General features: G+C 41.4%; 1 protein-coding gene across 8 annotated transcripts in view; it reads right to left on the bottom strand.

Annotated features, from left to right (window-relative positions):
• LOC110505123 (teneurin-3-like) overlaps positions 1-27,187 on the bottom strand; it is a 260,767-nt gene that overhangs the window by 96,353 nt on the left and 137,227 nt on the right. For 3 of the 8 annotated variants that reach the window (XM_090219767.1, XM_090219768.1, XM_090219769.1), the window contains exon 1: positions 16,517-16,946. The exons of the other annotated variants lie outside the window; for them this stretch is intronic. The gene's annotated coding sequence lies outside the window, so the exon portion shown is untranslated. Of the gene's footprint in view, positions 1-16,516; positions 16,947-27,187 lie in introns of those variants that run through there. 8 annotated transcript variants of the gene reach the window in all.

The following is a 27,187-nucleotide window of genomic DNA, read 5'->3' as shown; positions in this document are numbered from 1 at the left end:
TTCTGTCTCTCACTGTTCAAATAAACCTACCATTAAAATTATAGATGGATCATTTCTTTGTCAGTGGGCAAACGTACAACATCAGCAGGGGATCAAACACTTTTTTCCCTCACTGTATATTCTTTTTTTTGTATTACTTCATCTTGGTCTTGTCGACAGAATTATAAAAGGACTCATTCCATCAATGTATCATTTGTTAGAGACGTCCACCAGCATAATACCAGAGCCAGAGACTGTAATGTTCACTGTTTTAAATATGAGTCTAAAAACACATTTGTCTATACCGGTGCTGTATACACACTACTATTCAAAAGTTTGGGGTCACTTGGAAATGTTCACACCTTGATCTGTTTCACCTGTCCTTGGGACTGTCTCCACCCCACTCCAGGTGTCACCCATCTTCCTCATTATCCTCTGTGTATTTACACCTGTGTTCTCTGTCTGTTGCCAGTTCGCCTTGTTTGTTTGAGTCAACCAGCTTTCTGTGTATCAGCTCTTGCTTTTCTAGTCTCTCTTTTCTTGCCCTCCCGGTTTTGACCTTTGCCTGTCCTGACTCTGCGCCCGCCTGCATGACCACTCTGCCTGTCCCGGACTCTGCCTGCCTTGAGCTGTCTACTGCTTGCCTATGTTGGAACATTAAACCATTGTTTATTCAACATGGTCTGCATCTGGGTATTCCCTTCATACCTGATAGAAATGTCCTTGTTTTTGAAAGAAAAGCTTCTTTTTTATGTCCATTAAAATAACATCAAATTGATCAGAAATACAGTGTAGACATTGTTAATGTTGTAAATGACTATTGTAGCTGGAAACGACTGATTTATTTAATGGAATATCTATTGCAACCATCACTCTTGTGTTCCAATGACACTTTGTGTTAGCTAATCCAAGTTTATAATTTTAGAAGGCTAATTGATCATTAGAAAACCCATTTGCAATTATGTTAGAACTGCTGAAAACTGTTGTGCTTGATTAAAGAAGCAATAAAACTGGCTCAGCATTTGTGGGTTCGATTACATGGCCAGAAACAAAGAACTTTCTTCTGAGACTCGTCATTTTTTTTTTTTTGTTAAACTGACAAATCAAATAAATCAATCCAAACTGTGTAGTGGCCATTTGATGACTGGAAAGAGAAACGTTACAAACAGTTAATGACCTTTGTCATGCCAAGCCATAATAAGAATGGCACCGGAGGCCATGGCTGCTGTTTTATTGGCTCCTAAGCAATTGTGCAATTTGTGTGGTTTTTCGCATTGTTTGTAACTTATTTTGTACGCAATGTTGATATTACCAGCTCTTCTAAATGAAAAGAGCTTCTGGATATCAGAACAGCGATTACTCACCTCGAACTGGACAAAGATTTATTTTCTTTAATGTGTCTGACATGAAGAATATAATGTTCCCAGACAAGGCACAAATCGCCTTCATTCACATGAAGAAAATAAGGAAATACAGGTGGCAGAGATCAGGGTACCTTACGAGAATTCGTTGGCGAGAAGATAAGCCACCTGTACCATATGTTCTATTGGCCAACGTGCAATCACTGGAGAATAAACTGGATGAGCTCCGTTCGAGACTATCCTACCAACGGGACATTAAAAACTGTAATACCTTATGTTTCACAGAGTCGTGGCTGACCGACGACATGGATAATATACAGTTGGCTGGGTTTTCCATCGGCAGGACAGAACAGCTACGTCCGAAAAGACGAGGGGTGGGTGTGTGTGTCTACTTATCAATAACAGCTGGTGCATGATTTCCAATATTAATAAGGTAGTCTCGATGTATTGCTCGCCTGAGGTAGAGTACCTCATGATAAGCTGACCACTTCAATACGGAAGTGGTCAGATGACGCGAATGCTACGGTACAGGACTATCTTGCAAGCACAGACTGGAATATGTTCCGGGATTCATCCAATGGCATTGATGAGTATACCACCTCAGTCACCGGCTGCATCAGTAAGTGCATCGACAACACAGCGACACAATAGTGGTAGGCCTGATTCCAGACAATAATGAGACAGCCTATAGGGAGGAGGTCAGAGACCTGGCAGTGTGATGCTAGGTCAACAACCTCTTCCTCAACATGAGCAAGAGAAAGGATTATTGTGGACTACAGGAAAAGGAGGGCCGAACACGCCCCCATTCACATCGACGGGGCTGTAGTGGAGCGGGTTTCAAGTTCCTTGGTGTCAAGGAACTCACCAACAAACTATCATAGTCCAAACACACCAAGAAAGTCATGGAGATGGCACAACAATACCTTTTCCCCCTCAGGGGACTGAAAAGATTTGGCATGGGTCGTCAGATCCTCAAAAAGTTCTACAGCTGCACAGAGAGCATTCTGACCGGTTGCATCACCGCCTGGTATGGCAACTGCTCGGCATCCGACTGTAAGGCGCTACAGAGGGTAGTGCGTAAAGTCCAGTACATCACTGGGGCCAAGCTTCCTGCCATCCAGGACCTATATACTAGGCGTGTCAGAGGAAGCCCGAAAAAATGGCAAAGACTCCAGTCACCCAGGGCATATAATGTTCTATCTGCTACCGCACGGCAAGCAGTACTGGAGCGCCAGGTCTAGGTCCAAAAGGCTTAACAGCTTCTAACAGCTTTAAGACCACTGAAAAATTAACAAATGGCTTCCCAGACTACTTGCATTGACCCACCCCCCATGTTTTTACACTGTTGCTACTCACTGTTTATTATCTATGCAGTCACTTTACCCCTACCTATGTGTACAAATTACCTCGACTAATCTGTACCCCTGGACATTGACTTGGTACCGGTACCCCTGTATATAGCCTCATTATTGTTATTTTATTGTGTTAGGTTTTTTTTGGAGGGGGGAGTCAACAACGGTATAGCTGCAATCACTATCTACAGTCAATGCTGAGACAACTATTCTAAAGACTCTAACAATAAATGACAGCTATGAGGTTGAAACATAATCTGACAGTGTTATAGAGGGATACATGAGAGGAAATCAAAACTTTTCTTGAACCAGTGCTTCCCAAAAGATGACACCCCACTGTCCTGTATAATCCCCAGTTGTATTGTGACATTGTAGTGGCTGACATCCTGCCTTCTAAGGGAAGGTTTACAAGGCCAAGGCTATAAAATGCTATCCTACTATTATAGGGCTGTTGGACAGGGACCAGGGTATACTTGAAGAATTCCAAGCCTGGGATATGGCTCTTCCAGGCGAGTCAGTTCTTATCCACGATATTGATCTGCTCCCCCACATTCATACACCTCTACACATAAGCACACAGGCTCACACACAAAGGCACACACACACACACATCAAAAGACTCTCCGAACCAGAGGTTTTCCAATCTTCCTTCATACCAACTCTCTCCCTATCCCTCTCTCCACATCCCCCTCTCAGAATCCCATGTACAGCAACCTGTGTACCCTCTAATGCTCCGGCCTGCAAAAACAGCATTATGATATGGCCCCAGGCTCCATGCGGAGCACACAGTCAAGTCAGAGTCTTGAACATTGCATATGCTTGGGACTAGAAACAAAATAAGACAGTGTTGGTTTGCTGAGGCAACAGAGCCAACTGAGCAACTCCAACTGGTCAATTTAATGAATAGAACCTTCTCGGGTTGAAGCATACAATCAAAGCTATGCGTTATATGGGGATTATATAGATTGTTAAAACATTTATAAAAATTGCATGTTTGTATGCTTCATATTATAGGAAGACAGTTGGCCTCTTCCTTAATTGGGCGTAGTCAGAAACATATGAATCCTATTTTGAAATCTGGGCACGCAACATGAATTTTTCAAATACATTTCCCACCGTTATCATTGTATGGTTTATGCATCAAAGTCAGATTAGTGTGTGTATCTCAATTTTGGATTTAGCCATTTGTCTTTGAGACTTAGTCAAGCACACAATACACTCACAATGACACCACAATCCACTTTGTGAATCCCTTCCGTGGCAGTAGGCTTTAGTACCACAATTCATTAGTGAAATTGTCCGGTAAGTTTTATGCTGCTGCGTAAACAGCCTATGATTCTGAAAATGTGTTTCCTTTCATGTCGGACCTTACCACATGTTGGGTACAACTGGAAACTCAACTTACTTTCCTTCAAATGTGTCGAATGCAGCTTTAACTTACAACAGCAGACATGCATGGTCTGTTTTTTCAGCCTTGATTCACCAAAGACAATATTAGTCTAGGCCTCATCTGTCATGTATCAAACCAAACCTAACATTTCACTTTGCTTGTCAGCCATTGATTTTTCACCTCAATGTTTTCTCCAAGAGGCATCCCACTCATACGTACAAGACATCCACTAGATTCTGGAGAATTGTGGAAACAGCATAGGTTGTAGACAGATGTTTTTCCTCATGTACAGTGGCTTGCGAAAGTATTTACCCCCCCATGTCATGTTTCCTACTTTGTTGCCTTACAACCTGGAATTAAAATAGATTTGTGGGGGGGGGGGTTGTGTCATTTGATTTACATAACATGCCTATCACTTTGAAGATGCAAACTATGTCTTATTGTGAAACAAACAAGAAATAAGACAAAAAACGGAAAACTTGAGCATGCATAACTATTCACCCCCTCAAAGTCAATACTTTGTAGAGCCACCTTTTGCAGCAAATACAGCTACAAGTCTCTTGGTGTATGTCTCTACAAGCTTGGCACATCTAGCCACTGGGATTGTTGCACATTCATCAAGGCAAAACAGCTCCAGCTCCTTCAAGTTGGATAAGTTCCACTGGTGTACAGCAATCCTTAAGTCACACCAGAGATTCTCAATTGGATTGAGGTCTGGGCTTTGACTAGGCCATTCCAAGACATTTAAATGTTCCCCCTTAAACCACTCAAGTGTTGCTTTACCAGTATGCTTAGGGTCATTGTCCTGCTGGAAGGTGAAACTCCATACCTCCATCCCAGTCTCAAATCTCTGGAAGACTGAAACAGGTTTCCCTCAATAATTTCCCTGTATTTAGTGCCATCCATCATTCCGTCAATTCTCACCAGTTTCCCAGTCGCATTCCTCTGGATGTTTGCAATACAGCCAAACTTGATTGTTTTTTTTTGTGGGGAGTATTGACCGAAGTGAACTGATTTGATTTGAAGACAACGAGCAATGACTTCCTTGCGCACCAATAATTTTAGCGAAGCTTCATTGATTGACTGTATTTCTGCCCAATGACCACTGATATTCTTGAAATCTAGCTGGGTAGATAGCCAATGAGCTGAGGTAAATGCCAGTATGTGATGGTTATGGGTTGGACCACCATTCCTTGTTTGTAAACGCATGCGTAACGAACTCCATTCTCGCCTTGACCATCAGAGTAGTTTCAGTGACGCTTGTTACGCACAGCAGTATTTTGGAAAGTAGTATTTTCAACGATTTCATTGAAGACATCACGGTGAATAAATCAGGAAAAGCGAAGTCCAAGTCTAAGTATACAGATTTGCACCAGATTATAGAAGAGTTTAATCGAGAAAGTGAGACAGATTTTTTGTTTGAGAAATCTTTGAACAGCTGAGGAGCTGTTTCTGCAAGGACAGGACGTACTTCTGGATGGGTAACTGCTAATACCGTTTTATGAAATATAAATGAATAAATAAATAAATAAATATATATATATATATTTGCCAAAAAAAATGTTTGGGTGTGTGTGTGTGTGTGTGTGTGACAATTACAACACTACTGAATGAACACTTATTTAAACATAATATAATACATCAATAAAATCAATTTAGCCTCAAATAAATAATGAAACATGTTCCATTTGGTTTAAATAATGCAAAAACAAAGTGTTGGAGAAGAAAGTAGAAGTACAATATGTGCCATGTAAGAAAGCTAATGTTTATGTTCCTTGCTCAGAACATGAGAACATATGAAAGCTGGTGGTTCCTTTTAACATGAGTCTTCAATATTCCCAGGTAAGAAGTTTTTGGTAGTTATTATAGGAATAATAGGATTATGTCTCTCTGTACGATTTGTATTTCATATACCTTTGACTATTGGATGTTCTTATATGCACTTTAGTATTGCCAGTGTAACAGTATAGGTTCCGTCCCTCACCTTTCTCCTACCTGGGCTCGAACCAGGAATACATCGACAACAGCCACCCTCGAAGCAGCGTTACCCATGCAGAGCAAGGGGAATAACTACTCCAAGTCTCAGAGCGAGTGACGTTTGAAACGCTATTAGCGCGCACCCCGCTAACTAGCTAGCCATTTCACATCGGTTACACCAGCCTAATATCGGGAGTTGATAGGCATAAACAGTGCAATGATTGAAGCATTGCAAAGAGCTGCTGGCAAAACGCAGGAAAGTGCTGTTTGAATGAATGCTTACGAGCCTGCTGTTGACTACCACCGCTCAGTCAGACTGCTCTATCAAATCATAGACTTAATTATAACATAATAACACACAGAAATACGAGCCTTAGGTCATTAATATGGTCGAATCCGGAAACTATCACAAAAGGTATTTTATCTAACGGGTGGTATCCATAAGTCTAAATATTCCTTTTACATTGCACAACCTTCAATGTTATGTCATAATTACGTAAAATTCTGGCAAATTAGTTCGCAACGAGCCAGGCGGCCCAAACTGCTGTATATATCCTGACTCTGTTGCAAGAGAAGTGACACAATTTCCTAGTTAAAAGAAATTGATGTTAGCAGGCAATATTAACTAAATATGCAGGTATAAAAATATATTCTTGTTTATTGATTTTAAGAAAGGCATTGATGTTTATTGTTAGGTACACATTTGAGCAACGCCAGTCCTTTTTCGCAAATGCGCACCGCATCGATTATATGCAACGCAGGACACGCTAGATAAACTAGTAATATCATCAACCATGTATAGTTAACTAGTTATTATGATTGATTGTTTTTATAAAATACGTTTAATGCTAGCTAGCAACTCAATTTGCTTCAACCTTGGCTTCTTACTGCATTTGCGTAACAGGCAGGCTCCTCGTGGAGTGCAATGTAAGGCAGGTGGTTACAGCGTTGGACTAGTTAACTGTAAGGTTGCAAGATTGAATCCCCGAGCTGCCAAGGTAAAAACCTGTCGTTCTGCCCCTGAACAAGGCAGTTAACCCACCGTTTTTTACTTACAATGACGGCCTAGGAACAGTGGGTTAATTGCTTTGTTCAGGGGCAGAACGACAGATTTTTACGTTGTCAGTTCGGGGATTTGATCTAGCAACCTTTTGGTTAGTGGCCCAACGCTCTTACCACTAGGCCACCTGCCACCCCCAGTATAAGGACTAAGATATGAACTAAATGTGTATAAAATGTTCTACTGTAAATATTTTCAATTAAACACCTAATGATACTGGATCACTAGAAGAGCAGTAGTTTAGAACTGTTGTACGGATTTGGTCAATCCTCTATCCTCCATCCATGTGCTTCAAGTATTGTATGATCTATGAATTTGAAAGTGGTCAAATGTCCCAAGCCCCATTCCTCATCTACCACAAAATGTCAGGAAATTACATTTTGTGCATTTAAACAGGAATGAATACAGCCAGAAGTGACTCTCAGCGGTATGGACAGTTTGCCTGCTGGTGCAGTAAAGCCTATGTGTGGGTGGTAGGAGAGTGCTAACAGAATGGGTACAACGAGAATGATAAACAGATAAGCAAGTGGGCTGAAAAACACTGCATATTATGTCCATGGCCTCCATACACTTATTGAGCTTATATGCAGAAACAAACGGCTCTATTATTTACCATGTCGGTCTTTTTTCTTGTTTGTTGAAAAATAAGATCAAATCTTGCCCTGGCCCAATGCAGCATTATTCTCCACTTTTCCACAATGCCATTAGCTATAAATCATACTGGCAGAAATCTATTAGCATTTTAGCAAGCCATCATGGCCTTGCCACCTCTCCTATTTCTCATCCTGGTGCATCGCAAATTGCATATCAAGCTCTGACCTGCTGATAATATAATGGAGTCTTTTGAATTTGCCATGAGTGTCAAGAAAGGGAGGAGTATTGTGCAGGCCGCAACCTACTCCAAACAATTCACTGCAGAACAAAAGAGTACAACAACATTTATTTTACCATTCATCTCACTTCATTTTTCCATCTTTATACACTGTGTAAATTATTTATTTAAAACCATATTTGCAATTCAAGACACTTTGCTTGTTCTTCACCCCAGGCTAATCTGGTTTGCTTTCTCCAATTAGATAAGGAAATCACGTAATTAACACATGGTATTTCAAGTCAGCTATAACAATCTGCTCCACGCACTCTTCCTGTTTCACCAAACGCTAGCAGTGGGAAGTGAGGCTTGGGACATGTGGTCCCTGCTGTGTTCCTTAACACTGAAATACAAGACTCATCTGAATCTCGCTCATTAGGACATGAAATACATCATGCAAAGTGAGGAAAGTGAGGAGAAGGCTCACAGGAGAAAATATGAATAGAAAAGGACATTTGTGACATATGGTTCTGTGAAATGATGAGTTATCGGCTTTGAGAGGAGCCGCTGGACGTTTCCTAAATATTATATGGCTATAGTGCACGTTATATTATGTCAGCAAAAGCGTTACTAGTATAACCAACACTTCTAGAGCCACTTCTTTGGACCAGGGGTTTAATTTGACCTTGACCAATGATGCCAATAAAAGCCATTCCAAATTAGCCTCTTTTCCCTCAACTTTCTTGGAAAACTCCTGGCTGGTATTGTAGGTGAGAGCACTGGGTGATGGGATGGACCTTTTCAACACAAGAGTGAGCGAGCTATGAGTGACGGGGGAGGAGGATCAAATAAATATTTTGGAACAAAAAAACAGGACACATAACGAACCAGGTTCAGGATGCTGTGGAGAGGAGAGATTTACCACACCTCATGTGACTGTCAATATCTCCTCAATGCCTGCAGAGACAAGTAAATAAAACCATGTGACCCGTTTTTTTTTCCAATTATGTTCATCCAAGCATAATATTGATAATATGTCATGTCTCTATGATGATGAGGATTGGTTGTAATGAAATCTGGGTTTACGTTGCTCAATATGCAGGATTGGTTGATGGCCGAATATGAAAGTTCAAGATTTTCTAAGACATTTGAGAGCCTATTCAATCCAAACTCTTAGTAACCAGACTTTTATTTGAAGTGCTCTTGGTTTCCTGAGCCTTTCTGAAGTGTAACTACGTCAGGGACTAGAAAACCTGGGGAAGCCTTGGCATCTGTTCAAAAAGATTTACAGAATCCACGCTTCCATTTCAATTCATTCAGTATGTTGTGTCTACAGTACACCTTGTGGCAGAGCAACCTGATGACAGTGCACTCTTGTAGAGGTCAATAACAGTGGTGGGACACTTTTACCCAGTGTCTTTGTGTTCCCCTTAGTGACAGCATCTCATTGTCAGGTGTTTAGCATGATAAGGTATTTAGCCTGATAAGGTCACCACACCCAGAGGGGATTACTGGCTGATTCTCATCAATGCAATGCTTTAAAAACAGGTTTATCCAACGTTGTAGCCTGGATCAACCAATCTAAATGCTAAGTCTCTCTCTCAGGAGAATGGAGGCCTGGCTGCTAACACATATGGATAAAGAAATCAAAATCAGCCATAAGGATTTGGATGGATGAGTTAAAACACAATTAAATTACCCTTGCACCTTTTTATTTGTCATAAGGACCTGGGAAATACATTGATATTGCTAACAAAGTCAGGTAAAAGTGTCTAATAGCTGCTCTTTTAGTGTGACAAGCATTCTGATTACATTTGTTGGTATTCCTAGGAAGACGGAGGTATTCGCAGAAAAAAAATGCAAGCGTAGCAATTGAGCTTAACTGATAAGGCAACAATTGTTCTAGAATGACACTGGTTTCTGCTCTGGGTGGACATTAACACCCAGTAGCAAGGCTACACTATGTGCCATGCCACCATCATCATTCCTTTTCAGCAAGTACAGAGCTAGCAGTAGTTAAATTGGGAGCTCACTGGCTCGTACTGGGAGGCCATGTTCCTCTTTGAGAGCGGCATAAGGATTGCTGTCAATCTCCTCCACGTCGAGTCAAGTTAGAGAACTATGAGGGAGGAGAGCTCGCAAGGAGTGGGAGAGGTCTCTCTCAAGGTAAACAGAAAATAAAGCATGGGGATGCATCTGGAATTATTTTATTTTGAAAAAAAAAAATGTTTCACCTTTTAATAACAATGTAGGTCATCTGAATAATCAGCTTTTAAAAAGTGTCTGGTCGAAGTCCAGTTTCGATACTGTTCTCTGACATAATGGAAATCGTTTTTGACATACTGTATCAAGCTTGTGACTGGATGCATTTGCTGTTTGTTTTGGTTGTGTTTCAAATGATTGTGTTCCCAATATAAATGAATGGTAAATCATGTCATTTTGGAGTCACTTTTATTGTAAATAAGTATATAATATGTTTCGAAACACTTGAATCTACATGAATGTGGATGCTACCATGACTACGAATAATCCTGAATGAATCATGAATAACTATGAGAGAGAAAGTTGAACCCATAAATTTCAAACCCCCCCAAAAATGCTAACCTGCCTTGTTATTGCAATGGTGAGAGGTTAGCATGTCTTGGCGGGTATGATATTCGTACGTCTAACTTTCTCACTCGTTAGTGCTAGCTGCAAGTTGCTACAAGTAGGCCTGCCTTCAATCTACAAGCACAACTTTTTCTACCATAGTGGCACACGTCACTGTCCCGCTCCACTACTGCCATCTAAATAATGAATACTCTGCCACTTGCGGTAATCCTCCGGTAGAGCTAGCCCATAAATAGCACGGATCCAGACAGAAAACACTTGACTTCCCCATTCACCTTTCAAAACACATAAAAACACTTTTTAAAAATGGTCCCCTCTGGTATTGCAAGTTAGTGAGATGTACTGTACATGATTTGCTTCAAGTGTTGAGTGATTGTGAGAATTTAATGTCTCTGCACTATATCTGGTTTGGGAGTTGAACGTTTGCTCAGCATCCATTTGAAGACGACATCAAAGTAAGCCAACTACTTTAAAAGGCAGCAACATCTCAGTGAAAAAGGTACAGTAATGGCAAAAGGCACCTCTGGGCTTCCTGTGATGGATATGTGAGTGAGTGAGTGAGTGAGTGAGTGAGTGAGTGAGTGAGTGAGTGAGTGAGTGAGTGAGTGAGTGAGTGAGTGAGAGAGAGAGAGAGACAGACAAACAAAGAGGCAGAAAGAGAGAGGCAGAGACAGAGGGGTGAAAGTGAGAATATATAAAAGATAGTTAGTTAGCTGGAATGTTTGCCCTCTTCCAGGAACTCCTTAATGTTACGCCAGAGAAACACCAAATCAGACGAACCTGAGAAGAAATATCCTCTTAAGTGGCCTTTCACAGGAGGACTCAAAAGCTTCTCCCGCTCCCCCCCCCCCCCCCCCCCCCATCCTGTGTCCCCGATTAATGCAAAGGGTACAGGCGGCCGTGAGGGGGTGCCAGTGATATCTGACATGTCCTATTGTATGCAGATGCGTTGACAGGCCTGGCATTTGGCGTGCAGCATTGGAGATGCCTTTCGGTGGCAAGCTCTCAGCCAATTACCAGGCAATTATTGTATTTATATGTACATACGACTTGACGTCAAGAATTAGGTCTAGACATATTAATCTATGTCAACAGCTTTGCAGAATATAGACTTCACCTATGCGACTAAAAGTGGAAAATGTTTCTCTAAATGTTTAACAAGCGGAAATGAGTAGAACAAATCGGTATCTAGGTCATTCCATAGCTAGCTTAATAAACATGGTTACAGACGAAAATATCAAAGATATGTAATGTTTTTTGTTGCTGTATCTGTGCCATGTTTTCTCATCGGCTCCCGGGTAGTAGTTGTTGGGGGGGGGTTAACCGCCTTGCTCAAGGACAGAACTGCCCCCATTTATGTATTAATACAAGTAGCAAATTAGAGCTGTGACACCGGGGGTGGGGGGTTAGTGTCACTGATAATCATAAACATTAAAAACCAAGTAGCTAAATGGTCTTTTCTACCTACAGAGATGGCACCCACCCGCTGGCTTTACAGTTGGGATAATGATTGCCATAACTATACCGGTGAACAATTTGAGAGAAGGACAATGCCCTCTGCGAGTATCATTAAAATGAGTTAGGTGCCATCATTGTACAATATTTGCAGAATGATCAAAACGCTAACAGGTTCATGTCTGACAATTATTTCCAAAATGAAAGAGAAACTAATGGGTTATTCTCAAATCATTTCCAGGAGAGAAATACTGATACATACAACGTTTAATTATGAAACAAAACAATACACTTCAACGCTGGTTTGCAAGGACTGTGTGGGACAATAATATGTGCCCATGTTACGTTGCGCACCCATGGTACCGCGTACCAAATTATGTCAATTGTAAACATAATTTACCAAATTCTGATGAATCACAAAACTGCACCATTTAATTCACTGGATTATATCATACTGTGTCATAACATCGAGAAACTTTAGGACATCTTTAGGAAATCTTCCATAAGAGTTTGGACCCTTTTTCTTCTTTTTTTTTCTTTTTTACACTCCTGCTGTGTATTTCGTCACTTAGGTACACTATTTAGAGGCGCAAGTACACTATTTCGAGGTGTAAGTACACTATTTAGATTAATTCCATTAAAAAACATCCAGCACTAAAAAGGCACAATCTGTAACTCATATCCAGTCAACAGTTTGGCCCCTACGCATCTTTACAAACGGTGAGGGTGGGTTCTGGAACATTTAACATTTAATTTGGGTGATTAGGATTCTGTGATGACCACTTCCAAAACCACTCCTTTTCTTTGGTTTTGGTGGGCTTTTACAAAATAATTCCACAATGTCATAGAAATGTCAGTCACAGTTACATTGTCAAGTCCCAACACCACAGTCAACGAGCAGGTGCAGGGGCAGCCCTTTTGGCAGGACATTTAAATTAGAGATTGTCTCTTAAGGACATAAAGTGATATTACAGTTGACACTGGAAATAGCAATAAAAAAAACTGAAATAATTAAACTGCATAATGTATATGGGCATCATGGATATTATAAACAACTAGGATAAAATCAGACTTGAACAATCAAAACGTCATGAATTGAATCAAATGAATATGTGAGCAGCGTAATTTAACCATATCCCTCTTATTCAGGTAACAGCTACAAATACAGTTACCTTGCTCCACCTTTTGGCCTTGGCAATAAATCATAGCTGTAGCTCCAGGACAAGACCTCATATGACGCAATACCCACAGAGAAAAGCTTGTTGAGTTGGCCCACTTGTATTTACCTGTCATCTGTAAATATATGTGGATTGCAACTGTATGGCCCGGTTTGACACCCTAGCTTATTTATCTGTGATGAATCTCTACTGCTTATTGTTGGTCGCCACTTTCTACACACCTATTACTCTGTCTTTACGACTAGTGCTCTGCTAAGCACTTCAATCTGTCACTGTCTCCAAGGTCATGACGTAGACCCCACAATGGTTAAATCAAAGGAGTAAAGACCCAGGAAGCAATATCTACCATCCAGGCAAGATTTGTCATAGCCATTACCAAACCACATTGAAGGAGAGTTTCGATTGCATTGGCAATGTGCAAGTAGTGCAGACTGCAGAGAAACATAAGAATAGAAGTTTCTGGAAGACGACAGGCCTAATAATACCTATTATCGGTCACTTCCAATATGAAACGACTCCAAAAGGCTTAAAGCCACCTAAAATGTCCATTCAACATTTTATTTACTTATTTTTCATTTGTAGAGAATAGGCCAACAAAAAAAATGGTTCTGGGCATGTGTATAGTAACTTGAGTCTGTAGAATTCCAAACTGCAATCTGTTTCCAATTGACTTGCAATGTAAATATTCCCAGCTTCAGTGGACATGGTTCTAGCTAAGTGCATATGAATGAGAATGTGGTATTATCAATTTAAAAGTGTAAAGCTGGTGTCTGGTATTGACAAGAATCCAACAAGCAAAAATAACCTTGATATTTTGACAAAAACAATAAAAATTGAGGGCTCTATTTTAACAAACCTAAAGCAATGGAAAATCTAAGGTTTGCCAGTAGCGCTATAGGCCCGGGGCTGTGTCAGAAGTATTTTCTATTTTCACTGCAGGACTTATGCGCACAATGGCGCGAAGGGGCTGGGTTTTGAGGAATAAATGTATTAATTATAGGTGTGAAGAGGGCTTGGCCACTCACTGGCCAAGCCCTCGTCACAGAATATTCTCTTTCTAGTCCATTGTGGATAGATACACTGTATTTTACTGAACAAAAATACAAACGCAGCATCTAAAGTGTTGGTTCCATGTTTCATGAGTTGAAATAAAAGATCCCAGAAATGTTCCATATGCACAAAAAGCTTATTTCTCTACATCCCTGTTAGTGAGCATTTTTCCTTTGCCAAAGACAATACATCCACCTGAAAGGTGTGACATCTCAAGAAGCTGTGCAGTTTTGTCACACAACACAATGCGACAGATGTCTCAAATTTTTTATTCCGATTGACTGGGCTTGCCTCCACCGTCGGTGTGCCTATGCCCTCCCAGACCCACCCACAGATTGCCCCTGCCCAGTCATGTGAAATCCATAGGTTAGGGCCTAATTCATTTATTTCAATTGACTGATTTCCTTATGTGAACTGTAACTCAGTAAAATCTTTGAAATTGTTGCATGTTGCATAATTATTTTTTGTTCAGTATAAAAACGCTACAGTAATGAGTAATAGCAATAGTAAAAAAAATAACATCCAGTGTTTACTTAATATGTTTGGAGTGTTGACAGTCAACATTGTTGTAACTGGCTTCAAACAATATAGGGCCTTTACGCCAGGGGTTGGAATCACTGTTCCGACCGACTAGCAAAATAAAGTTCTGAACCGGATCAAACCCCCCAAAATGTCTGGTTTATATAGCTCCTTTCTGTTCCTATTTAAACCTCAAACATTTAGCTCGACATGAAATTACATGACCAATCAGTGGGGATAGAGCAGCTTGCTATGGAGCGGGTAAGCAATTGAACCTGTACAGGAAAGTCTAAGAGCAAATTGTATTTTGACGTAACAGCGTAGATTAATCATAATGAAAGAAACACACACACTGTGCTTCCAGGCACAGTATAGGGCGCGAGATGAAACTGACATTTTGCAGATGAAGAGAGAGCAAGAGAGGATGGAGGAAGGTCGCCTTAAAGCACTGGGCATTTTGTTATGACACGCATTATCTGAATTAGGGCCACAGAATTATACCTATGGAGGAGCAGCTTCTATGGAGGAGCTTTGAATGTCATCCGAGTTAGTTTAACATCAGAACGGAGCAAACGTTAGCTAGCTAGATGGCTAACATACGTGTGTGTGCAGAGCAGCACTATAAAAAAAAATATGTCTTACCTTTTTGTAGCTAATAAATCCGTGAATCCTGATAACTATAGTATCTTTAACTAGCAGTGAAAAGCACTAGCATGCTTTTAAAATAACAGTTCTGTTCCAGAACAGCATAGATCACTTTCGTTTTCGGTTTGGGTTCCGTTCCTCAAATCATTTCATTATTTTACCGGTTTTCGGGTTCTGTTCCTTGAACCGGTTCCAACCCTTGCTTTACCCTGCACACTCAAACAACAAATACCAGGATCCTGTGCATTTTATTGTATGTGTAAGACACATTCTCAAAAAGCAAGATATAGCCTTGTCCTACCATTGATACGGCGTTATAGGACTGAATAACTTGGTGAATGCATTGGGAAGTTCATTATGAAAAGGAGAGGCTTTGCTTGGTTTTTAGTCAAATTAAACTAAAAGGGGAAAAAAATATTTATGTTTCTAAATACGAGGTTTATGGGCACAAAAAGCACATATCTATTGTTCCATGTGCATATGGGGACTGTGCATCGCGGTTGGATAGGCTGCGCTTCGGTTGTCAAAATCAATGCCATAACCAACCTCGTTACTGCTAAAACCAGCTTTCGGTCTTAAATATCCCCATCAGTGCATACTGAAATTGGCCCTTTTGGTATACGTTTTTAAGGACACACCTCAGATATTGCCACCCCTCCCACCTCAGCGCAAGCAAGCTCATATAAGACAGGTCAATTACCAATCCTGTCGCTATGGTTTGACAGTAGAAGAGCGCCGGCTTTAACAGGTCAAAGTAGCAAACAAGCACGCATTTGACAATTGTCAGACGAAATTAGAGCCCGGAGTCTCCTTAATAACTTGATGATCAGTGAAAGGATTGGGAGGGATATACAGAGCTGCAGTCCAACTAAGGCCCAAGCCAATGGTTGAACAGTTACATTCACATACACGCTGACAGGATATGCATGCCTTTCACAAACTAAACCATACAGTATTGTACCACATAAGTTAAAAATTGCTATTTTCTTGCATAACGTATCCAACAAATTAGTTAAGATAGAGAAAACTAAGCCGTATAATGTAAAGTACAATAAAATACAAGAATCATCTTTCATGCTTTTCTCATCAACATTTGAAAGCATATCCAGTGCCACAGTACAGGCTTTACCTTTGGCAATGACTGTGGCTATTCCCTCAAGAGTTCCTAAGGAGCTCCACTTCTTAGAGTATTTCTGGCTTTGTAGCAGATGTAAAAATGCCTTGGATATCCTCTTCGCTCGAGTTTTGATAGATACTACAGTCACACAGTGCACTGGAACGCTTTCGTTTGCCTCATTGACGCATTCAGTCGCTGGCTGCCACAAGGGTTAAAACCTACTGGACCAGGAAGTCACACACAGACACACAAGCATCGTTCTAGTAGCCAACCTCTCTCCTGCTGCCTTGCATCCTTTCTCCTCCTCCTCTTACTCAATGCTGTACATCTCTCGCTTCTCTCCTTTACGTAAGACAGTAGAGAGAGTGCTGAAAGATTTGCACCGCTCCATCACGGATCGTGTTACAGTGTCTGGCTCTAGCTGCACTCACAGACAATAGGCTGAGCGTGTGTGTGTTTACCCCGCATAAGTATAGAGATGGAAAAGAGAGAAAGAAAGGGAAGGAGAGGGGATGGAGACTGACACCAGCTAAAGCTAAACCCTAGGGGGGGGATAGTGTGTTTGCCCTAGAAAAGCATCTCCAAGACATCTCGATGGGTGACATACATTGACAATAGAGAAACAGTGACATGAATTCACATGGGGGACGGTGTAGTAGTCACTCAAGTGTTCCTGACCTAAAAGTGTCACCTTGTGCACTTGTTTAAGCACTGTTTTGATATTAACTTATCCATCAGGGTGACATCACTGCCACAATAGCCCCAAACAATTATAGATGGGATGTCTCTTTGTCCTAAAGCGTTGTTAATTACGCCATAAGCAGTTAAAGAGCTAATACAAAACACTAACGTGCTGAGATATACACAAACAACATTAGTTAGTTAATTTGCATTATAAATGAACTCAAAATCAAACCAACTATACTGTAGGCTGCATATTCTGTGAATTTGATCATAGACTTTCTAGGGAAACAAGAGCATTTCATTCCCATCACGAAAGAGACAAACATTTATTGATTTGACTCTTTCTTTGTCACTATGGACAGTCTACATAGAACAAAACAACAACAAAAAATAGTCTGAGTATTTATTAGTTACTTTGTTGTTTGTTTACTTGTTTGATTTTGGATGTCACTTGAGTCTTGACAAAATAGGATATTAATGTGACTTGGTCAAATTAATATTGTTTATTTAACTTTTAACATGCCGTGAAGGGGACATAAATGTCCTCAATCTCTAATTGGGCTGCGAAATGTATTTGGGAATGTTTATAATTGCCTCTAAAATCATTAAAGAAAATCTACAAACTGTCAATGTGACCTCTTAACACATCTGCATAAAATGTTGAGCAAAAACAAGGAATTAGATTAAGCTTTAAAAAGGCACACTTAGTAGTTTTGTTGGGCTACGTCAGCCGATGTAGGCTCCAACAATTGCAGCGGTGTATTTGATCTGCCCATGTGCCAGCAGCAGCTGCTCAAGCCTCTCTCTATGCTTATGTGCGACAGAGGTGAGTTCGTAAAAGCTGAAAGGATACATCTTAGAAACGGTTTTCACATACAAAGTAACATGGTTGCTGCGGTAGAATGTTTATTTTGATTTCAGATGTGTCATTTAAATAAGATTATTAGGGAAATTGTTCTTCTTGCACAGCATGTAAACGTTTAAATCAAACTATTATATTAATCTGACTATTCACATGAATCATATTATTGTGTGCCTACTCAGTGCCGGCCGTGTTCCAATTGGTCAGTCCCTGGGATCGGCTCGTAACACCAGCCACACTACACAATAAAGGGAAAAAAAATCTGACACTGACAGAACTTTGTTGGAGCCTATGACCGCACGTTGTGGTAATTAAAATCAGCAGACCTAGACCCTGTTACACTGAATGAGCCAAGACGTCCGACAATTGTTTATAACCTAAGAATTAGCCCACGGCGTGGACATTATCATGACATAAGACATCTAAAATTGTCTAAAAAGGGCTTAAATCAAGCCTGGTTAGTTGTTTGTCTATGAAATGCAATGAGCAACCACAGCTGACCACAGATTACCGTTGTGTCCTCTATTGTAGTAGTTCCCAAACTATGGGTTGAGTTGAGACCAACTCGTGTGCTGGGGCAGGGGTCCAGGTGGGTCACGGGATGGCATGTTTCGTGCATTGCAAAAAATAATAATAAATAAATAGGTGGAATACATTTTCAGGATGGAAAAACGGTTTCAGTTTAAACTTAAACGACTAAAACCAAATGTTTTGACATTAAGAACACAGCATTAGTGATGTAAAAATGCGTAGAATAGCATAGAAATGTGCTTAAAAACGGAAACATTTTCTATTAGCTTCCATGGCAAAATGTGTAGAATTGTAGGAAATTTGCTTTTATACTGCAACATTTTCTCTCCGCAACCAAGATGATATTTTCTGGTGTGTCACGAAGCAACAAAAAAAATGTTTGGGAACTCCCGCTATTGTACATGTAAATTCCTTGAAAAATACCAAAAAAGACCACACAAAGGAAATCTATTTGCAATAAATTGCTCTTGCAAATATGTGTGGTTGATGGAAAAAATTGGTCTAGATTCCATTGTTGCTATCAGTCGTGCACTTCAGTAGTACGCCCATGCATATCCTTTTCCCAAACATTCTATTGCATTGAATGTGTTTTTATTTTTTTATACATTTCATGGTCTGAGGACAAACTATTCGTTCGAAAGAACGCATAATATAAAAACATGTCAAGACAAGCAAGCCAAAATGGATGCCTGAAGGGAAGTCTTAAAGGGTGCACTATCGATATTATAATCATTTGACAAAATCGGGGCTGAATCAAAAGTCAAGGAATTAATTCCCCCCCCATGTTGTTATGGCTAAACAAATGTCATTTTAGGTTGTTTTTCACCCAATGCTGTAGCCTATTTGCAAAAGGAGGAATGCATTTCACAACTTCATTTCAATGTATGTGTTTGCGTGTTATGGCCAAGCATATTTTTTGGGGGGGGGAATTTTTCTGTCTAGAAGATTGAGAACATCAAATTATACCGGATTATATTCATAGCTCATTTAAAAAAATTGATTGGGCATGTCATTACTCATGATAATCAATGTACAAGAGGTGGATGATATTTCTCCTTCAGCGATCCTCCACTAATAACTTGTACTTATTTGCAAGTGTATTTGAAACGCGTACTCTGAGATATTGCTCAAAGTACAGGGCTCAAGGTAGAAGTTGCATCTATACACAGACCTAGGATCAGATTACCCAACCCAAATCTTAACTCCTGACCATTAGGAGAATGAAAATATACAAACCCTGGACAAGCAATTACAGGCAATGTCTACCGAATCCTAGAACTACTACGTTAAAAAGAGAGCACGATGATGATTGGATGGTTAAGGAATACTAAAATGGGTCAAAGGCATGTGCAAGTTAATGTCCAGGTCCCTCAAGACCCCGTTCAATGTAAATGTACATATACAGTAATGTGTTAACACGTGTCGTTGACCTAGGTTGTGGAGTATGGATATCAAAAATACTGCCTAATGACATCATATTTCAAAGCAACAACTGGATGCTTATGCCAAGGCTAACTTGCCTTCATAATGACTTGTGAGGATATAAAATTACATTGGTCACATACACATGGTTAGCAGGTGTTATTGCGAGTGTAGCGAAATGCTTGTGCTTCTAGTTCAGACAGTGCAGCAATATCTAACAAGTAATCTAACAATTCCGCAACAACTACCTAATACACACAAATCTAAGTAAAGGGATGGATAAATAATATGTACATATAAATATATGGATGAGCCATGACCGACCGGCATAGGCAAGATGCAATAGATGGTATAAAATACAGTATATACAAATGGGATGAGTAATGCAAAATGTGTAAACATAATCATTAAAGTGGCATTAATAAAGTGACTAGTGATCCATTTGTTAGAGTGGCCAATGATTTCAAGTCTGTATGTAGGCAGCAGCCTCTCTGATATAATGGATAGGCCTACATTGAGAGCGCTTAGTTTGGGGAAATTGTATAATTGGGACCTTTGAGGAGGGAGAGGTGGTGGGCTTGGGCCTGGATGGTTTGTCGAGAGAATAAATATGAATCTGGTTAGAATGTCTTGCCTTTGACAGTCACCCGCCGCTATTGATCCACCCTCTGTCAAATCAGGCGTATCTCCAAAGCCCTAGGATAAACAGCAACCTATACAGTCAAGTAGCTCATTTTCACAATAGCTGTATGTACAAACAAGAAAGAAAAAAAGTGTCTGCCCTGGCCAAGATACGGCAACGAATTCAGGAAACAGTACCAGAAACTAGCCTGAATTTTCTTACTTATCGTCCCTCCTTCTAAAAGCAAAAGAGATTAAGAGGGGGAGAAATAATACAAAATAAAATCGTCAAAATGGCGGGTATTCAGTTGGGGTTTGACAGGTTCTCACTCTGGGTTTTGGAGTTTGGAATTTGACATGCAGAGTGTGTCTGTTGCAGACACAGACGTTTGTTATGGAGAAACGGCTCATAAAAAGAGAGGACGCCTCAGTGCTGTTGTGGTTCTTTGGTGTTTACTCCTCCAGCTGCCCTTTAGAATATGGATTATGTGATGAGGCAGTGGCAAGGGATCACTCCATGGGGGGGGCGGGGGGGTGCCTGGCTCCCGCAGACAGCCTGCAGGAGGGGGACGCGGGGACTAGCAGAGAGCCCCCCAGTTCTCAAGGCCGACCTCATTGAGATCCCACGGACGGATGCTTCTCACACTAGCCCATACGCTAGTGTCTGAAAGAAAGGGAGCGAAAAGAAGAGGTTGAGAGAAAAAGGGAGGGAGGGGGCCACAGACTCACAGTCAAAGCAGAACAGAAAATGGGTTTGCAGCGAATGCTGTCCGCTGTCGCCGATCATGCCATTCCACTAACTATTGCGCTGTAAAAATAAGAAAATTAACCTCCCAGCAGGTGTAGCTATTGCTGATTTACTTCTCAAACAGTCGGATGTAACAATAACGATGTGACAGCTATGCTGCAGCGCGGCCCCCGCCGACTGAAGTTAACCAGAGGTCCTGGCGTTGAGCGCCGGGCTCAGACACAATGGTCTGAACAGTAGGGCGCCGGGCCTGTGGCCGCTGGCGTGGCATGGCTAAATGGAGCAGGTGATTATCCATCTCCTTCCGGTGCCTTGAGGCACAGCCAATCACGACCGAGCAACCGTGTCCCCCAACGACCTGCGAGGGAGGAAAGAGAGGGATCTGACATCATGCATTATTTACTCGCACCGCTACGGCACATAGACCTTGACAAAGGGTAGGCCTTCTGAGGTTCCATCGCCGCCGACTTCTTTCCCGATCCATTATTGATGGCAACAGTATGCCGTATACCTTTCCCTGATTTACTGCATTCTGTTCTTGTTCCTTTAATAAAGGTTATTTCCAGTAAAGTAATTCACCATGCTCTCTAATATTGCAACAGTATTTCTTCCAAATTGAAAACTTTAGCATGAAAGCTCTGGGAGGACACACTTATTTTACGGTTCTGTTTCCACTATTTCAATTGCTACCTAGAATTGAATAGGTCTCCCCACCACCCCACAACTTGGGATACGGGAACGTAACTCAAAAGGGGGCCTGAGGTATGGATCCCATTACCAATTACCATGTTATGAACGTTACATATAGTAACTGTATATTCCAAATGCAGTTGCAATCACAACCTCTGACAATGAGCCAAATTAGGGAATGCACATCCAAATATGCATGAACCCCCCGGGGATGATGGCTCCCTGGCTTTTAACTTGAAGGCAATTGCTTTGCATTTCATGGTGTCCAATCCAAGATTATTACCAGGCGCACTTCAAAAGATTTCCCCTCAATCTCCCCGGGAAAACAATCAATCTGCTAATTATACATGGTTGGGACAGTCGGCAATGTTCCCTTTGAGGATCCACACGTCTTTGACTGATCTGCAGTCGATCCCCAGATTGTGACTAATCGTCATTACTGGCTGCTGAAACAATGACTTCCTTTCAGTCATTGAAGCTTCAGGAAAGACACCGGGGATCTAGGAGTTTTCATAATGGTGGTTTGGGGCTTGAGTCTGGATTTATAGGAATTAAGGCTGCGACTCGCAGGGGTCAAAAATGCTTCTTAAAGCAAAAAAATGAAATCCAAATCCTCATTTACAACTGCGGCCTAGCCAAGATAAAGCAAAGCAGTGAGACAAAGACACAGATTTAGACATAAACATAAACAAACGTACAGTCAACAACACAATATAAAAATCTGTATACAGTGTGTGCAAATGAAGTAATGAGGTAAGGCAATAAATAGGCCAATAGTATCAAAGTAATTACAATTTAGAAATTTACACTGGAGTGATATATGTGCAGATGAGGATTTGCAAGTAGAGATGATGGTGTGCAAAAGAAGAGAAAAAAAAAATATGGGGATGAGGTAGGTAGTTGGTTGGATGGGCTATTTACATATGGGCTGTGTACAGCTGCAGCGACCGGGAAGCTGCTCTGACAGCTGACAATTCAATTTAGTGAGGGAGATATAAGTCTCCAACTTCAGTGATTTTTTGCAATTCGTTCCAGTAATTGGCAGCAAAGAACTGGAAGGAAAGGCAGCCAAAGAGGTGTTGGCTTAGGGGATGACCAGTGAAATATACCTGCTGGAGCGCGTGCTACGGGTGGGTATAGCTATGGTGACCAGTGAGCTGAGATAAGGTGGAGCTATGCCTAGCAAAGACCTGGAGCCAGTGGGTTTGGCGACAAATATGTAGCGAGGACCAGCCAACGAGAGCATACAGGTCGCAGTGGTGGGTAGTATACGGGGCTTTGGTGACAAAACGGATGGCACTGTGATAGACTGCATCCAATTTGCTGAGTAGAGTGTTGGAGGCTAATTTGTAAATGACATCGTCGAAGTCAAGGATCGGTAGGATAGTCAGTTTTACAAGCATAAGTTTGGCAGCATGAGTGAAGGAGCCTTTGTTGCGAAATAGGACGCAAATTCTAGATTTAACTTTGGATTGGAGATGCTTAATGTGAGTCTGGAAGGAGAGTTTACAGTCTAGCCAGACACCTAGGTATTTATAGTTATCCACATATTCTAAGTCAGAGCCATCCAGAGTAGTGATGCTAGTTGGGCGGGCTTGCCCTTTATACCAACTTAAATTGATCTAGATGGTACACTGTTCTTCTCTCAGCACATATCAAAGCTGCAGGCTAAGGTTAAACCTAGACTTGGTTTCCTCTAACCGTAATCACTCCTCTTTCACCCCAGCTGCCAAACTAACCCTGATTCAGATGACCATCCTACCCATACCATTCAGCCATCAAATTTGCCACCGATGCCCCTTATAGGACAAATCACTGCACTCTATACTCCTCTGTAAACTGGTCATCTCTGTATACCCGTCGTAAGACCCACTGGAAGATGATTATTTATAAAACCCTTATGCCTCACTCCCCCCTATCTGTTCCATTCTGCCAGTCACATTCTGTTAAAGGTCTTCCAAAGCACACACATCCCTGGGGTCGCTCGTCTTTTCAGTTCACTGCAGCTAGTGACTGGAACGAGCTGCAAAAAACACTCAAACTGAACAGTTTTTATCTCTATCTCTTCATTCAAAGACTCAATCATGGACACTTACTGACAGTTGTGGCTGCTTCGCCTGATGTATTGATGTCCCAACCTCTTGCACTTTATGCCATTGTCTTTGCCCAATAATGTTTGCACCATGTTTTATGCTGCTACCATGTTGTGCTGCTGCCATGTTGTGTTGGTACCATGTAGTTTTCATGTTGTGTTGATACTATGCTGTGTTGTCATGTGTTGCTGCCATGCTATGTTGTTGTCTTATAGGTCTCTTTATGTAGTGTTGTAGTGTTGTGGGGTCTCTTTATGTAGTGTTGTGGGGTCTCTCTTGTTGTGATAAGCACACCTGCTTCCATCACGCACATCAGTGATTCATTGGACTCACCTGGACTCAATTACTTGTGTTATTACCTCCTCTATATCTGTCTCTTCCCCAGCTCTGTTCCCCGCTTCTGCATTAATTGTCGTATGTCTTTGTATTACCCGGTTCTGACACGGTTCCTGTCCTGTTCCGGGGGTGCCTTAGCTGGCTCGTCGGGCTTCCACGCCCTAGCTGAATCGAGAGGTTTCCTTTCCCCGGTTGGCTCGGCAGGCGCCAATCCCACGTCAGGCCTCAGCCGGATCGTCAGTTTTTTACTCCTCCGCCGGACTCCCACGCCTCCACCAGGCACTAACGCCTCCGCCGGGCTCCCATGCCTCCGCCGGTTTGTCTGGATATTATGCCCAGCCGGCTTGTCCAGTGCGGGCATAATAGGGGGAGGGGGGGGGGTACTGTCACGCCTGCTCCCGCTCACCCTCCCTGGCGCTCATGTCCACCAGGCCACCACCATCATTACACACGCCTGCTTCCCTCGTCACACGCATCAGCGATTCATTGGACTCACCTGGACTCAATCACCTGTGTTATTACCTCCCCTATATCTGTCTGTTCCCTGCTTCTGCATTAATTGTTGTATGTCGTTGTGTTACCAGGTTCTGACGCTGTTCTTGTCCTGTTCCATGTGTGTACAAAATTAAAATGTTCACTCTCCGTACCTGCTTCTCTACTCCAGCGTCAGTTCTTACACATTGTAAATAAGAATTTGTTTTTAACTGACTTGCCTAGTTAAATAAAGGTAAAATAAAATAAATTAAGTGAGTTTGACAAAAATCCAGTCCGTCGCTTTTATGTAGAAGGCTTGAAGATCAGTTCTGGTGACATTCTACTCCAAAATGAATGTAAATAAAAATGCTGACACCATCTAAAATACAATTTCCACCTCCAGAAATGAGTGCAAAAACATATTGGTATTTAAAAATCATAATGTTAAAATAATTTAAGATTTTTTTTAATTTTTATTATTTGTATTATTGAATATCCGAAACGTACAATATACTTGCAATGAAGCCACTCAACAACGACATCATACCAGTCATCCAACAGACTCCCATTGAGAGCGACACACAGAAGCATCCAGGGTCAATGCCCTGCTCAAGGGCACGTTGACAGATCTCCCACCGGGCCATAAAACGTGAACACGAACCCCCCCCCCAAGACCCCGCCCACAGTCCCCTCCGAAGAAGAAAAATCCAAAAATACAATTCCATTCCCCACCCCCACAAACCCCCCAATGCACCAACAGCCAAGATAATGAACTAAAGAGAAAAAAGACAAAAGGCTGAAGAAAACAGCAAACAATGCAAAAAAAAAACAAAGAACAAAAGAAAAAAAACAAAGGAGAACTAAAAATCATCACAGCAATGCAAACTGTATATGTTTGAGTGCATGTCTGGCAGTATTAGATGTGTGTGTGTCCGTGTATTTGAATGAGAGTGTAATGCATGTGTACAAACACTTGCACGGCATCAGCCTCAGGCAAACCGGCATTAGCTGTAAAAACACTGCCCATCGGTGTCATTCAAACACATTATGTTTTATTTAGACTTGATTTTTTTACTTTTATCTTTGACCATCAATCTATCTCCCGCACAGCAACTCCACTCCCACTTGTCTCCAATTCCACATCCCAACCCTCAGCTTCCTTCAGCCCATTCCACCTATCCATGCTGGCCACCCTCTTCAGATTTCAATAGAACATATATACAGCGCCTTGCGAAAGTATTCAGCCCCCTTGAACTTTGCGACCTTTTGCCACATTTCAGGCTTCAAACATAAAGATATAAAACTGTATTTTTTTGTGATGAATCAACAACAAGTGGGACACATTCATGAAGTGGAACGACATTTACTGGATATTTCAAACTTTTTTAACAAATCAAAAACTGAAAAATTGGGCGTGCAAAATTATTCAGCCCCCTTAAGTTAATACTTTGTAGCGCCACCTTTTGCTGCGATTACAGCTGTAAGTCGCTTGGGGTATGTCTCTATCAGTTTTGCACATCGAGAGACTGACATTTTTTCCCATTCCTCCTTGCAAAACAGCTCGAGTTCAGTGAGGTTGGATGGAGAGCATTTGTGAACAGCAGTTTTCAGTTCTTTCCACAGATTCTCGATTGGATTCAGGTCTGGACTTTGACTTGGCCATTCTAACACCTGGATATGTTTATTTTTGAACCATTCCATTGTAGATTTTGCTTTATGTTTTGGATCATTGTCTTGTTGGAAGACAAATCTCCGTCCCAGTCTCAGGTCTTTTGCAGACTTTTGATGTTTTCTTCCAGAATGGTCCTGTATTTGGCTCCATCCATCTTCCCATCAATTTTAACCATCTTCCCTGTCCCTGCTGAAGAAAAGCAGGCCCAAACCATGATGCTGCCACCACCATGTTTGACAGTGGGGATGGTGTGTTCAGCTGTGTTGCTTTTACGCCAAACATAACGTTTTGCATTGTTGCCAAAAAGTTCAATTTTGGTTTCATCTGACCAGAGCACCTTCTTCCACATGTTTGGTGTGTCTCCCAGGTGGCTTGTGGCAAACTTTAAACAACACTTTTTATGGATATCTTTAAGAAATGGCTTTCTTCTTGCCACTCTTCCATAAAGGCCAGATTTGTGCAATATACGACTGATTGTTGTCCTATGGACAGAGTCTCCCACCTCAGCTGTAGATCTCTGCAGTTCATCCAGAGTGATCATGGGCCTCTT

Source organism: Oncorhynchus mykiss, chromosome 25, assembly GCF_057628025.1.
Source record: "Oncorhynchus mykiss isolate SJ-2025 chromosome 25, ASM5762802v1, whole genome shotgun sequence".
Taxonomy (NCBI): domain Eukaryota; kingdom Metazoa; phylum Chordata; class Actinopteri; order Salmoniformes; family Salmonidae; genus Oncorhynchus; species Oncorhynchus mykiss.
Note: the sequence above shows the minus strand (reverse complement) of the source record. Positions and strands in the feature narration are given on the sequence as shown.